At 40.8% G+C, this 14,847-nt stretch overlaps 1 protein-coding gene across 3 annotated transcripts in view; it reads right to left on the bottom strand.

Annotated features, from left to right (window-relative positions):
- ATF7IP (activating transcription factor 7 interacting protein) overlaps nt 1-14,847 on the bottom strand; it is a 108,012-nt gene that overhangs the window by 87,420 nt on the left and 5,745 nt on the right. Inside the window, exon 1 of one of the 3 annotated variants that reach the window (XM_081957699.1) lies at nt 1,475-1,585. The exons of the other annotated variants lie outside the window; for them this stretch is intronic. The gene's annotated coding sequence lies outside the window, so the exon portion shown is untranslated. Of the gene's footprint in view, nt 1-1,474; nt 1,586-14,847 lie in introns of those variants that run through there. 3 annotated transcript variants of the gene reach the window in all.

Consider the following 14,847-nt stretch of genomic DNA (forward strand, 5'->3'; position numbering starts at 1 on the left):
ATTCTTAACTTACTCAAGTTAGCTTTTTAATTAGATATTTAAGGATGAACAAATAGTAGTATCCATTAATTTTAACAGGTTAGTGAAGAGATGGTTTGATTTCCTTGATATGATAATGAATGTGGATATGTTGCCTTTCCTTATGGAACCTCATGGAACTGCTTTTTGAAAACAGACATCCCTCTTGCACTAACACCCACTGATATTCTAATACGTGCAAGCACAAGCACATCTTGTAAAAGGTGAAGATAGGTTTTGCCCCAAGTATGTGCTTTCTCTTCACAAAAATAGCAGAATTTTCTTAGTTTTTAAAAAATACTATTAGTATTCAGATAAGCAGTCACATACACTACTCCTCAATTACAGTATTGCAGAATTGAATAAAAGGAATTGTTTTAGGTAAACCCGATATAAAAAATATATAACCTACAAAAATTATAATTTAACAACTTTTTTTATAGAGACATATTTATAAGAGATGTTAATGCCAATCTTACAAGTAATAATGAGTAATCCAGTGTCCTGGAGCAATATCAAACATATCCTCCTAAAAGCACATTAAAAATTGAAACAACCTAATATTTTTTCCTTCAGTAGGTGGCAGTACTTTGCTGAACTTATCTAGTCTCAGAAGTTAGAAGGGGCAGGCCTATTAGCACATGGATAAAAGACAATCATGGAATACCAGGCCTATACGCTAAACTAGCGAGATGAAAAATTTAAATGAAGAAGGCCATGGCAAATGTCCATGAAGACAGCAGACAACAAACTCAAGAGATTCTATCATAATATCTCGTTTCTGAACTTTGCGCTATTAATTATGCTTCAAGGCAGTGCTCATGCAAACCTAAGATATCATTAATAAATCGTGTACAACAAAATAGGAATGTGGGTCATTATATTTTTATGTAAGTGAATCTGTATCTCAAACAAATATGACCAAAACTTTTTTTTAAAAAATCTAATACTATTTTACAAAATAGCAAATATAAAAATTTAACAAGTAATTTTAACATCATATTTTAATGCATCATTCCCGAGTAAGTGCTATTCAAAAATATACTGTTCTATTTTGTTTCAGATGTTGAAGAATTTAAAATTATATTTGTAAATATAGTTATATCTTTTACAAACCTTTATGAATGATTAAAAATAATCTTTATATTTAAAACTGAATACAAAGATTAACAAACATACCATATCTTGCTTTTTATCTAAAGCAGCTGATATGAATGTCAAAACAATTATTACACATATTTATAATTTTAGATTAATGTGACCCTTTGACCCCATCCCTTCACCAAATGACTTTTGCAAACCTGCTGGAATAGCCAAACTCCCTAAAATTCTTAATCACAAGCTGAAAACTGAAACAGAAAAACTTCTGTTCAATAGTTTCACTTCATAGTCTAATGTTTGTATATATATATATCCCGAACTAATTCATGAAAAAGAAAAACTTAATTGCTCTTACCTCTAAATCTGTAACATGTGACTGCATCAGAGTTGTTCATTAGCATAGTCATGCTAAACTGCTCCAGAGACAATTTCATCAGCCATTTTGAGACTGCAGTTTCAGCTACACTGAAAGTGTGATTAAAATGGCTGCAGTGTGTATTCAGTCTCAGCCAGTAAGAACGTAGCAATGTGTGAAACACTTGTCACAAAGCACCTCCCTCCTTATGGAGTATACACTATTAGTGCTATTAGTGCATGTGCTGCAGAGATATGACACAAGTGCTAGAAGTAAAAAACTCACAAGGCACAAAGGCTGTCTCTGCGAACCAATCGGTAGCTCAGGATATAATATCTAATCCTGAACTGAATCCAAGCAGCTGCAAGTCCATGTCATATATTATTGACTACAGGAATGAAGCCAAATATTACTGGCAGGCAAGGAATGCTATACAGGAGGAGCCTGATTTCAATTCCTTTTTTTTTCTTACAGCATTATAAATTCTGCTTAAATCATTTACACTACACAATGTTACAAAAAAAATGTTTTATAAGATGCTACACAGAAAGGTAAGTATTAGGTTATTTTTAAACAACTACATGTTTCCAACATAGTGCTTTAACTGAAAGAGCCAGAGTAAATTTTAATTCACAACAAAACAATTTTTAAAAATAGTAAATTGCTATAACTTCAACAGGCCTGCATATTTGCTAAATAGTTATATTTGATTTCATGAGAGGAAGGGAGGGAGGGAGAAAATATATCAAACCGAATCAACTAAACTGATAGTAAATTAAATCATACAAACTTGTCTTAATGCAAGCATGTTAATGAGCTTTTATCTCAATGTAGGATAAAAAAATCCAATAAAAATGTTCTTAAGTGTATATATTACAGAAATATTAAATTCTATACCCAAATTATGGACATGTTAGAAGTCTGTTTCGTATCCTAAGGAGTTGTTTAGCAAATTTCATTGGCCAGATATAAATATATTACCATATTTTCAGTATTGCTAAAATTTAAAATAATCAACCGAAAATTATTTTCAGTGATATTGAAAATGAAAACAAACATCAGTACTACTTAAACATCAAGGTGCTTCAATTTCATCTGGGGTATTATTAAGATATTGATATAATGCCCGTCCCTGCCTCTCTTACCATTAGACATGATGGATGGGGTTATTCAGAATTGGAGATTAGCAACACAGATTTCCTATCTCCAATGTAAGTAATCCTAATCTTTACCCTCATTCTTCAGAGACGGAGACAAAAATACTAATACAAAAGTGCTAGATAGATTAAAATGTATATGAAACAACATTTATCCCATGAGTACTTTGGCTTGGTGCCAGTAGATTCCATATTCCATCTAATCTTTCTTTAGAGCTTCTTTAAGTGAGAGGTTCTTTTAAATATTGCAAAGAAAAATAATGCTTCCAGGCCCCATACTCTTTTTTGGAAGTTTCCGCTTGCAAAATAATAAACTGAATGGATTACATAGTGAGCTATAGACACTGACACAACATAACCTCATCAATAAACTTACTGGCCAAACAGGTATTGGTAATTGATTCTGACCACAGTATCTATTTTTGAACATTACTGTTTCTAGCATTAGTTTTTATTTAATATAAATTTATACATAAATGTTGTACAGACAATGAAAATCATACCTCAGTATAAATATCATTCTGTGTATCTCAATCAATTTTACTACATTATCTAACTCAAGCTACTCAGTTACCTGAACCATGGCAGCAAATAAATTTGATAAACAACAAGGACTACTGTAACAAATTCCAGCATGATATTTATTACATTTATCTGCTGCCCATCTCTTGGTTCAGGCAACTGAATGGCTTGAGTTAGATAATAAGTATAAAAATAGTTCTAGTTTCATTATGGTCCTACATAGTGTTTAGGGGGGGCTTTAAAAATCTTAGGAGATAAGTCTTTGTAACTTGAGAGTAGTCACTTCCAAAGAAGAGCTAGATGGGGAGTTTTAAACCATGAAATGGTGATTCTGACAAATGGCAAAATAAGCAATTTTAATTGTACACTGAAATATGAGTTGCAATCAGATTGTTTGAATCACTTGTAAGCAAAGCCTGGAAATTCAATACCAATACTTTGAACTGGCACAATCAATGTAGACATGTGGTAAGGAAGAAAAAAGGGATACTGGAAAACGTTTAAGACCATATGGACTACGTTTGTTTGGACCAAAGACAAACACAACTGAAAGAGGAATTGCTTGACTGCCTCAACAGCAGGAAATGGTCAAATGTTTAGGGTCACAAGAGAAAAGTTGCAGATTCACGTTGTTTTATTAATAATCACTGATAAAACTCCCAATTTTACACTGTCAGTGATAACAATGGTTGATAGTTTTGAAAAGAACGAAAAACAATTAGAACAAAAAAAGAGGGCACTAAGGTCAATTTGTCCACATTAATCTGAAGCAGCAGGAAAACATCCACCTGGAAATCCCAGGAAGACAGTTGGAAGACTATCTTCACCCAAGACAAGATCAAAGAATTACAGCTGAGCATCACTGTGACAGATAAACAATAACAATGAAAGTATCAGAAATCTGAAACAGATAATATACAGTAAACAAATGTGGGTCTAAAACTGAATCTTAAGGCTCCTAGTGGGGAGTGTCCATGCTATATTGCAATTCAACATATTGGAAACACCAGCAATAGAATAAAATCAAACTTGGAATCTTGGACTTTAAGAGAGCTGATTTCAACAAGATTAGAGAATACTTGGGAAGGATTTCATGGATAGAAAAACTCAAGAGGAAATCAAATCAAGAAACTTGTGAAACTTTAAAAAGTGAGATTATAAAAGACCAGTCTAGCACAATGCCACTGAAGAAAAATAAGAGATCCCAGAAGAAACCACATGACAAGAATTCTCTGATAAACTGAAAGGCAAAAAGGATAAGTATAAAAATGATTTGAGTTCAAATCATCAGACCCAGATGGATTACATTCCAGGAGCTGAAGGACTGAAAGACTTCTGAACCATGATCCTGAAGAACGGGGAGGCTGTGCCTCCCCCTTCTTCCCCACTCACATGGGCCATCTGGTGTTTCTCTGAGTCAGCAGTATACTCCATTATCTGTCTCTCCTGCTGGGAAGGCACCAGGAAGTCCGTACTGAAAGCACGTCAAATGTTGGCTCTGAGTGAGCTGGAAGATGGCGGTGGCTGATCCAAACAAACACTCTGGCCATATTGCTCTATGGCCTGAGCCGGATTGAACTAGAAGTTACAGCAGCTATGCCAATCAAATGGGGGAGCCAGCTGAATTGATGGGGTATCTCTTTTAACCAATAAATGGTTAAACGCTGCAGCGGCGAATTCGCGCTGTAAAGCTGTTCTGGTCTCCAAAAAACAGCTGATTTCCAAAGCGCTGCTTCGTTTGCCCAAAAAACAATCAAAGAAAAGCTGAGAATCCAAAACTTTTGACTTTGCATTCTGCTCCTTTTCTAAATCGCGTCTCACTTGGGCATAGACGGAGTCAAAAGAGGGGATACAGCCAGGAGAGGCGTGGCTGCAAAGTTTAAAAGGACTCAGTCTCTGGGCAAGAAGGCAGAGTTAACCCATGCTTTTGGATTCTCGGCTCATGACATCAGAGAATTACGTCTACATGGAGGGAAGTATGCAGTGAGGCACCTCAATGTTTTGTCTTAAACATCTTCACAAATGATTTAGATAAGGGGATATAAGAGGAACTCATCAAATTTGCAGGGAACATCCATTGGTGGGAACGGCCGACACTCCAGAAGACAGGCTCAAGATTCAGAAGGATCTCGACAGACTTGAACATTGGACCCTACCCAACAAAATGAAATTCAATGTAAGGTTTTATATTTAGGCAAGAAAAAGATGATTAGGGCTAGAACATATGATGAATGGTTCCAGGAACTGGTTATGTCTAATCCAATGAAGAGAAGGACTGGTGGTGACATATCAGTCTTCCAATATCTAAGGGACTGCCACAAAGAAGAGGGAGTCAACCTATTTTCCAAAGCACCTGAGAGTAGGACAAGAAGCAATGGATCATGCATGGGTTAACTCAGTCAGTAACCAATAGAACTGAGTCCACCAAAGTGATGTCATCGCTTCAGAGGAGTGTCCTCCCGCTTTTGTGACGAAGGAGATAAGTAGACTGCTGTGCGTTAGTCGACTGCTTTCAATCCTCCGAAACTCTAGCCTAGCTCCAGAACTTCCTCCGCGAACTAGGCCAGGAACCAAAGGGTGGGGATGACTGCTGTCTCCACCTGCCTCGAGAAGGGGCGTGTCAGGTAAGAACCAATGCCCCATTCTCCAACGTTGGTGGAGACAGCGGTCATGCATGGGACTTACCAAAGCTGGGCGTGCCCCCGGGTGGGAATGAGACTGGGCTAGGAGCTTGAAGAGGGAAGAACTTGTTGAAGAACCCTCTGTCCGAATGCCGCATACGCCGATGCGTATCTGTTCATCTTATAATGGAGGATAAAGGAATTGGGGGTCGCCTAGGTGGCCGCCTTGCAGATAGATCTCTTCCACTGAGGGTTGCCTTGTCCACGCTGCTGACGTAACCACGCTGTGTGTGGAATGCGCTGTGATGTTGGAGGTGACTCTCCAGGTAAGCTCTAGTAATGGTTGGCTGGATCCAGAGCCCAACCATGGAGAAGACTTCAGACCCTTGTTTGTGGGATGGAAAGACACAAAGAGCGCTTCAGTGCACCTGAAGACGGCTGTCTTGGCAATATAGATCTTAAGAGCCCTTCTTACGTCTAACCTGTGCCATTTGCGCGAGACTGTGAGAGGGATTAGGGCAAAAATTCAGTAGAGTGAGGTCCAGAGACCGATGAAAGGCCGAATTGACCTTTGGGACAAAGGTGGGATCAAGTCGAAGGACCACGCAGTCTGAGTGAAAGGTACACAAGTCAGAACGGATGGAAAGGGCCGCCAATTCTGAGACCCGTCGTGCAGACATGATAGCCACCGGAAAGGTTGTTTTCAATGTGAGGTGATGCAGGGAGGCCGACCTGAGAGGCTCGAAGGGTGGTCCAGTGAGAAAGTCAAGGACTTTGGTTAGATCCCACGAGGGGAAGCGAATGACAGGAGGGCAGAGATTAGATGCGCCCTTAATGAAGCAGCTTACATGAGGATGCAAGGAGAGAGGCTCATCCCAGTGGAGAGAGAGAACCGAAGAGAGCGCCAACACCTGCCTCCATAAGGCGCAAATCCTTTATCTAGTCCCTGCTGCAGGAACTCTAAAACTTGGGGAACCGAAGCTTCCAGGGGCGAAACCTCTCTAAAAAGGCACCAGGTGCTGAAAGTCTGCCACGTTGATTCGTAGATCCTATTAGTGGGCGGGCGTCAAGAAGCCTGAATAGTTTGAATTACAGTCTCAGAAAGGTTTGCCGCCCTCAAGACCTCCCGCTCAGCCTCCATGTGGTTAGGCGGAGCCAAGCTAGCTCGGGATGTTGGATGGATCCCTGGTGAAGAAGGGACTGTATCAGGGGAAGACGCCACTCTGGGCCCACTGAGAGGTTGACTAGGTCTGTGAACCATGGACAGCGCAGCCAATGGGGGGCGAGTAGGATGAGCTCGGTCTCTTCCTCTATCATTTTCCGAATGACCCTATGTATCAGGGGGAAGGAAGGCGTACAGGAGACCGTGGGGCCACCTGCACCTTAAGGCGTCCGTCCCTTCCGTGCCTGGTGTCGTGTAGTGAGATAGGTACCTGGGCAGTTGATTGGTGGATGCCGTTGCGAAGATATCTAGAGGGTCCCGTACCTGGTCGACAGCTGTTTGAAGATGCGACGATTGAGGGTCCACTCCGCAGGATCGATTGTTGTGCGACTCAGCCAGTCTGCTCTGGTGTTGTTGGAGCCCGAGATATGTTCGGTGTGGAGGGAGAGAAGGTTGGCTTCCACCCAGATCCCTAGGTGAAAGGCAGACTCCATGAGGGAAACTGCTCTCGTTCCCCCCCCCCGGCGGTTGACATGCGCCTTGGCTGTTGTGTTTTCTGTCCGAATTAGCACATGTGTGTTGCGAACTGAAGATAGGAACTGAAGGAGAGCTAGATGGATGGCCCTCAACTCTAGCCAGTTCATACTGTGGGAAAGGTCGGAGTCGACCAGAGACCCTGAGCTATCTGATCTTCCAGGTGAGCGCCCCAACCCGTCAAACTCGCGTCCGTCGTAACTACAAGATAAGGAGGGGTTCCCTGAAGAGGGACCCCTGAGAGATGGCCGGGGAGATCCACCAATCCAGAGAGTGAAGGACCTCTGGAGTCAAGCTGACTTTCCCTAGGGAGCAGCTGCTGTTGGTCTTCTGGAATGGCAAAAGAAACCACTGGAGGCAGTGGCTGTGAAGCTGCGCCCAAGGGACAATGGAGAAGCAAGGGACCATCTTCCTCAGCAGTTGAGACAGTTGGAGAAGAGGTGCCTGCTGTCTCCTCCGTACCTCGAAAGCCAAGCCCCTGAAGGCTGATCTGTCATTCCCGAGATAGGAAGACCTCCCCCTGAGCGGAGTCGATGAGGGCTCCCAAGTACACTAGACGAGAGGTGGGAATAAGGCGGCTTTTCTCCTGATTGATGGAGAATCCCACCTCCTGAAGTACCTGCAAAGTGTCTTGAAGATCCTGCAGGGCCTGGTTGCGTGACCTGGACAACAGGACGATGTCGTCCAGGTAGCAAAAGACCCTAATGGGTCCAGCACGTAAGTGGGCTGCTACGACTGACAGGAGCTTGGTGAAGACCCTCAGGGCTGATGATAGCCCGATAGTCTGATACTGAAAATGACGGCCCGCATAGATAAATCGGAGGAACCGTCTGTGTTCTTTGTGAATGGGTACATGGAGGTAAGCCTTCGTGAGGTCCACTGATGTGAGGAGATCATGTCTGCACACACTCTAAGATTGACAGGAGAGAGTGCATTTTGAACCTCCTGTATCTGATGAATCGATTTAAGAATTTGAGATTTGAGATCGATGATCGCTCTCCAGCCCCCGAAGACTTCAGCACAATAAGAGACGAGAGTAGAACCCCTGTCCCACCTGGCCTAGAGGCACAGGTTGAATGGCCCGAATGAGGAGCAGGTGATGGATGGCCTGCTCCACTAGGAGCCTCTTTTGAGGATCCCTGGATATGGGGCACGGGACAAAGTGGTTCGGAGGGCTGGAACGCAAGTTCAAGAGAAGGCCGAATCAGATCTTGGACCTGACCCATGGGACGTTGGTGATGTCGTCCCAACGATCTGCGAAGGTCGACAGATGTCCCCCTATGGGGAGATCCTCCAAGCAGTCACTTCTGCCTTTTGTAGGATCGGTTGGGTATGAATGACTTCCTGGGCTGGAATCTCTGGCTGTTTCTGCCTGACCTGTTGGAAAAAGAAAGGCCTTGCCTGGGGGGAGCCTGACGTTGTGGACGGGAGCTGGAGGAACCCCCGTCCCGACCTCGAAAGGGCTGCCTGCGATAAAAAGATTGACTGTGGCCCTCTTGTTTCTTAGTGGCCGGATGCAAGACCTTCCACTTATCCTTGGACTCTATCAATAGAAGATGCAATGGAGCCCCAAAGAGAAGGGATGAAGGATAGGGAGAGGAGGCTAGCCTTCACTTGGCATGGGCTTCCGCCTGCCACTGCTTTAGCCAAAGCAGGCGACGGGTGGAGATGGAGGATGCTATGGCCTTGGATGCAAAACGGGCCATATCTAAGAAAGCATCTGCAGTGTATTCTAGGGCCTTTATTTTGTTAATATCCCTGCAAGCCCTAGAATCCCTGGCCGGAAGCCTCGCCTGGAGCTGCCTTAGTCATAAGAGAGCAGAGCAACTAAAGAATGAAGCAGAGATACCTGCCCTAACGGCCCAAGCCGAGGCCTGGTGACTCTTGACCAGTTTGTTCTAGCCTCTTGTCTTCGGGGCGAAGAGCCTCCTCAGGAGCTGCTGAGGCTGCGTTAGGAGAAGGCCAATTATAGGTAAGTCGATAGAAGGTATCTCTAAAGGCGTGGTGAGTTCTGGTCCCACGTTATACAGGCGCTTGTCCAAGGTATTGGGGAGGGGACCTGTACCTGATGATGCCCATTGGTTCTGGACCACGTCTATGAAGAGTCTGGGAGACAGAATCACCTCCTTTTCCACCTTAGGCTGGATAAAGAGGGGGTCAATAGTGTCCACCTTGTCCGCTTCCGTTCCTTGAGGTGCTTTAGGGGAAGGGATGCCAGCGATCCTCTTGGCCTTAAAGAGGAGAGCGCGAAAGACAGCAGGTTTGAATAAACCGACAAATGCAGGTGGGTCAGGGGGAAGACCCTCGTCTTCCGAGATCTGAATCTCTTGCCGGACGTTTCTCTTCGCCAAAAACCGAAGGATGACTGGAGCTCATGTGATGACGAAGCCGAGAGATCACCATCCCTGCGTCTGGAACCAAAGGAAGAAGCAGAACTGCGTGGAGTAGAGTGGTTAGAAGATCTATGTTTAAGGGCAACTGCTATGCCACGTTCAGGTGAGTAAGAGCAGCGGCGGTGGGAAGGAGGGGAAATTTCCTCCTGGTAGAGGGGCTCCTCATCCAGAGTGATGCTCCTGCTACCCTCAGATTCATCCCCACTGCAGGCAAGATCACCTGAGCCCCTTGCATCCTGAGGTTGAATGATGGATGCAGCAGGGGAGAGGTCATCCTCCGAATCAGAGGATAAGTCAGGAGGAGGCCTGAAATAGATGGGATTCAGTGTGGTTGGTCTTGGCCTTGGTGGGAGGAACCTGGGTGGCACTGTCCTTTGCCTGTGGCTTGGCTACACCCCTATGGGACTCCCTGGGGGCCTTGGGAGAGGGCTCCGTGCGGGAGGCTTCTGGGGCAGGCTTGCGTTTGCGGGTCCCAGCAGAAGGGGTCTCGTTGGTGGGTAGAAGCATTTGTGGCTCAGAGGCAGGAGATGAGGGCATGGTCCGTACTCACAACTCCTTGAAGATCCCAAAATGGCCACTAGATATCTTTGCACCAAAACAAAATAGCCACTGAGGCTACAGAGCCTATGTGCCGGGCGCCATGAGGTAGCCGAGGTCGCAGAACGAGGGAGGGTGTCAAAGGCCCTGCAGAAAGGCTGTGGAGGTCAAGAGGAGCATCAGCGGCGATTTGGCCGTTGCTGAGGGACGCTGCTTGCAGGAGAACCTCTGAATTGCCGGTAAGCTCAAGAGGCAGAAGCCTCGAAGAAGCCCTGGTGAGTCTCTCCAAGAAGCCCAGGCTAATTGAGAGACCTAGCTCTGAAGAACTATCCCGATTCTTTTCAATTTGGATGTAATTTAGATGAAATTTAGAATATCCAATTAAAGGTAATTATATCTATTAAAGTTGAGGAGAAAGCAGTTAGCACAGCCAGTTTGGATCGAACTGAGGATAAAAAAGCGGGAGGACACTCCTCTGAGGCAATGACATCAGTTTGGTAGATTCAGTTCTATTGGTTACTGACTGAGTTAACCCATGCATGACCGCTGTCTCCACCAATGTTGGAGAAAGGAAGTTTTCAAGGAGAAATCCACTTAGAAATAAGGAGAAATTTCCTGACAGTGAGAACAATCAAGCAATGGAACAAATTGTCTCCAGAAGTTATGGATGCTTCATCACTGGAGGTTTTAAGAAGAGATTAGACAGTGATTTGACTAGAATGACATAGGGACTTTTGCTTGAGCAGAGGGTTGGACTATAAGATTTCCAAGGTCCCTTCCAACTCTATTATTCTATATAATCCTGAGTAACACCCACAGATAAAGAGAAAGGTTTAGAGCAAAGTCCTTTCTATATAATCAAAAGTACAATGGGAAATACATAACATTAACCATATAATTAACACTTATTTAAAGCTAAACAAAGTAGAATTCAATGGTCAAAGAAGGTTCCTGTGACAAGTTCAACAACATCAGTACTGGTAATGTTGGCTTGCCTTACTCACCAGCTAATCATAACCTAACGCAGTTGAGATCAAATAGAACACACCAGAACCTGGCTGAAATGGCTCAGGAGGTTATTTACTGACAGATAAGAAATGAAGATAGACTTATCAATGAAGAATTCCATGAAGATATTTTTTTAAACAGTAGGAAGGTAGTAGGTGTGTTTCAGGGAGGTTGGAAATTTTTTTTTTTTTTTGCATAACCAAACAGTTGACCAGGAACAATAGAAACAACAAAAAAGGGGAACAACAGAAAAGAGAAGAGACACATAAAGAAATGGAAAAAGGGTTTGATGTATTGGAAATTTCTAAGACTACTACACTTCAACTTACAACTGCAATATTAGAAAATTAGTCATTAAGCGGTGTAATCATTTGAGAAATCATGAAACCACACCCAATTTTTACTCTTTTTTTTGCTGTGATCATTAAACAAATCACTGATTGTTAAATGAAACATCCTGTGATCTCAATTAGTTACATTCTTCCATTGATTTTCCTTCTCCAAAGCTGAGAAGTTTGCAAATAGTAACCATGTGAGTACAAGACATTACTAGCACCATAACGCTAGTCACTAAATGAATGGTCATTAAATGAAGTTAGCTACATTCTGGCTAGCACTGCATCAAAAATGCAGAAAACAATGAAAACTACAGAGGACTGATCTCTAGAACATTTTGACTTTAGACTAACTCTCTCCTAAAGTCCTTTCCTGTAAGTGAAGAACTATTTCTGGCTGTTGCACTATTCTCAGTCACATGATAAAAATTAAACACTTGGTTACTAGCATATATTTATGATGGTTGCATTATGTGACTGCCATTTGCAGCCTTTCCAGGGAGCTTGCAAAAAGCAAAGGGGGAAGTTGAATTAGATTTGCTTAACCTTGTGATTTGGTTAACAACTGAGGCAAAATGGTCATAAAATTGGGCACATTGCTGAATGATCGAAGGCCCAGTCCCAACTGTGTTTGTAAGTTGAGGGCTATCTGTAGAACACAACTTGTGCTAATTGGCATTTGTCTTGGGAAAAGGTTACAGCAAGTACTCTATTACAAAGGCTTAACAAAGTTTTAGTTGTAAGAGAAAATAAAATAGATTAGATAATCAGATAAAACTGAATCTTTCTAATAATTGAATAGGCAGTCCGCAACAATTTGTCAAAGAAGAAATCAACAAAAGGGAAAAAACTACAGGATTCTATGGTATTTTCAAAACAACAAAAATCTAGTAACATATATCAAATTAAAAAATACAACACTGTACTAACACAAATGTAAGAAAATAACCAATGTAAATAAGTCTATTCATGTTCAGGAAAAAGATACACTTAAATGATGAAGAGGTTTGATGTGAGATGGCATAATATAATGATGCAATTCTTAGAGCCACATAAAATAAAAAGTTTAAATAACTGATATTTTGAAATAGGAATGTAGCCACAATAAATTAAAATGAACAAATCAGCAAGTAGCATCCTCTTGATTATCTTAAGAAAAAGTAACAACATTGTCTCCTAATTCTAAATGAAACCTCTGTTCTGTCAAAAACACGCAAGTTCGGTTGGGCCAATTTTGTTTATAAGTAGGATTGTTAATCATAGATATGTGCAGAATTGTAAGAAAAAATGGTAGAATATTGAAACTAAGAATATATTGAAATAACTAGTAATACTACTGGAATTATCAACAAACACTCAATGTCAAAACTAATTTTAAATTGGAGAATTATAACACCCTTCAAAATTTTAGAACTAAGTAGGTGGAAACCAGATTTTCAATGGCTTTTCTCCATTTTAATACAAGGCAGGAAGAGAGGGAACAATGTTTAACAATTATTCTGTGTATATCTACAGAAATGCTCTGATCACCAGAAATCCAGCACCAAAAATTTGCCCAGCAGGAGGCAGCTATTTTGTAAAGAATCTATCAATAATGGTTGGGTTATATTTGCTTTGCCACTCAATATTCATTATCCCATAAATAAGAGGGTAAGACCTTTTAGTCTACCTTTGCTATTATTATAAACATTCTCTCTCCTCTCAGTAGATGCAATTATGTTGTAGTAGAACACTATCCTGCAGGAAGAGGAGATGGGTAGTTTTCAAGTTGGACTTCCAAGCTTATTTTGATTTCCTCAAAAACATTAGCTTTCAGTGAGTCCAAATATTTTCCTTAGTAAAAATAAAGCATTGAAAACATGAAGACAAAAAAAATCTACACACATTTGTTATTGATTAGATGTTGAATATATAATTCAAATAGCTTTTTGAAGGGGGAGGGCGAAAACGTAGTACCTGGTTATTCTCCATGCTGTGAGAATATTCTGCTGATCCAGACTGCTTACTTGTAGAACATAGAAACCTAAACTCAGCAGTAAACTGCAGCTATATCCATAAAAGGCAATTTTAAAGAACAATATAAAAAATCTAACCTAAGGGGCTAAGAGAGGAGGAGATCCTCCAATCAACTAGTTACAATTCACTTTTACCAAACACCGAGTATGGTTCAAAAACACAGTAAATAAAAAATGAAACAATATTTAAAAATATGTTGACTGATTATACATCTGAAATACTTTCTATTGTATTTTGTACCCCATCTTGTTATTTCTCCAAAAACAGTTAATTTTGATTAAAACTTCATTCAGCGTTATTTATTAATCAAATTTGTATCTGCCTTGCCACCGTCTTAAGACAATCTAGACCTCTAAGCATATATTTATATAATTAATTTCTATCATGATTGCTCTAGCACCCTTTCAATGGAAAATATTTTACTAAGTGTGTTCAAGGGGCAAGATATGAATACAGATCTTGAAGTTCTGTGTCAGATAAATGTAGATGACTTCCTGTAAAAGCTTTGGAGTTATTAACATCTACCCTCTGAAATGTTAAGAGAACAGACTATATTTCTGGATGTTGTACGATATATTTTAACTTGCCGAAATTGTACACTTCAATTTGTATTCAAAATAATTCATTACGTTTTGAATAATCAAAACATAAGTGTTGCTATTTGTAATATAAATTTTATATTTATATTAAATATTTATATTAAATGTATTCAAAAAATTAATTTCCATGTAAACTAAAAAATGTTTACAGGATTTATTTATTTTTTTAAATTATAGCTATAGTCTTCTCTTTGCTATTTAAAAATATCCTGCACTTTTTCATTATTTTTATTAATGTTCCAAGAAAGAAGCAGGGATAGAATAATTTAAACTTTTAAAAGTGCATAAAATTATGTTATCTTCTGTTGCTGAGACAGACAAGGCCTACCGTACACGTTCTGAAATACAATTTCATCAACTTTTAAAACAAAAGTTATAGTCTTAAAATCAATGAAATATTGGATTGTGAAATTAAATAGATCTGTTTAATGATACAGGAATAAATTCAATGGTAATACTAAATATTTGTAAATATTTCTGTTTGGAGTC

This window comes from Natrix helvetica, assembly GCF_964273705.1.
Source record: "Natrix helvetica genome assembly, chromosome: 6".
NCBI classification, from domain to species: Eukaryota; Metazoa; Chordata; class Lepidosauria; order Squamata; family Natricidae; genus Natrix; species Natrix helvetica.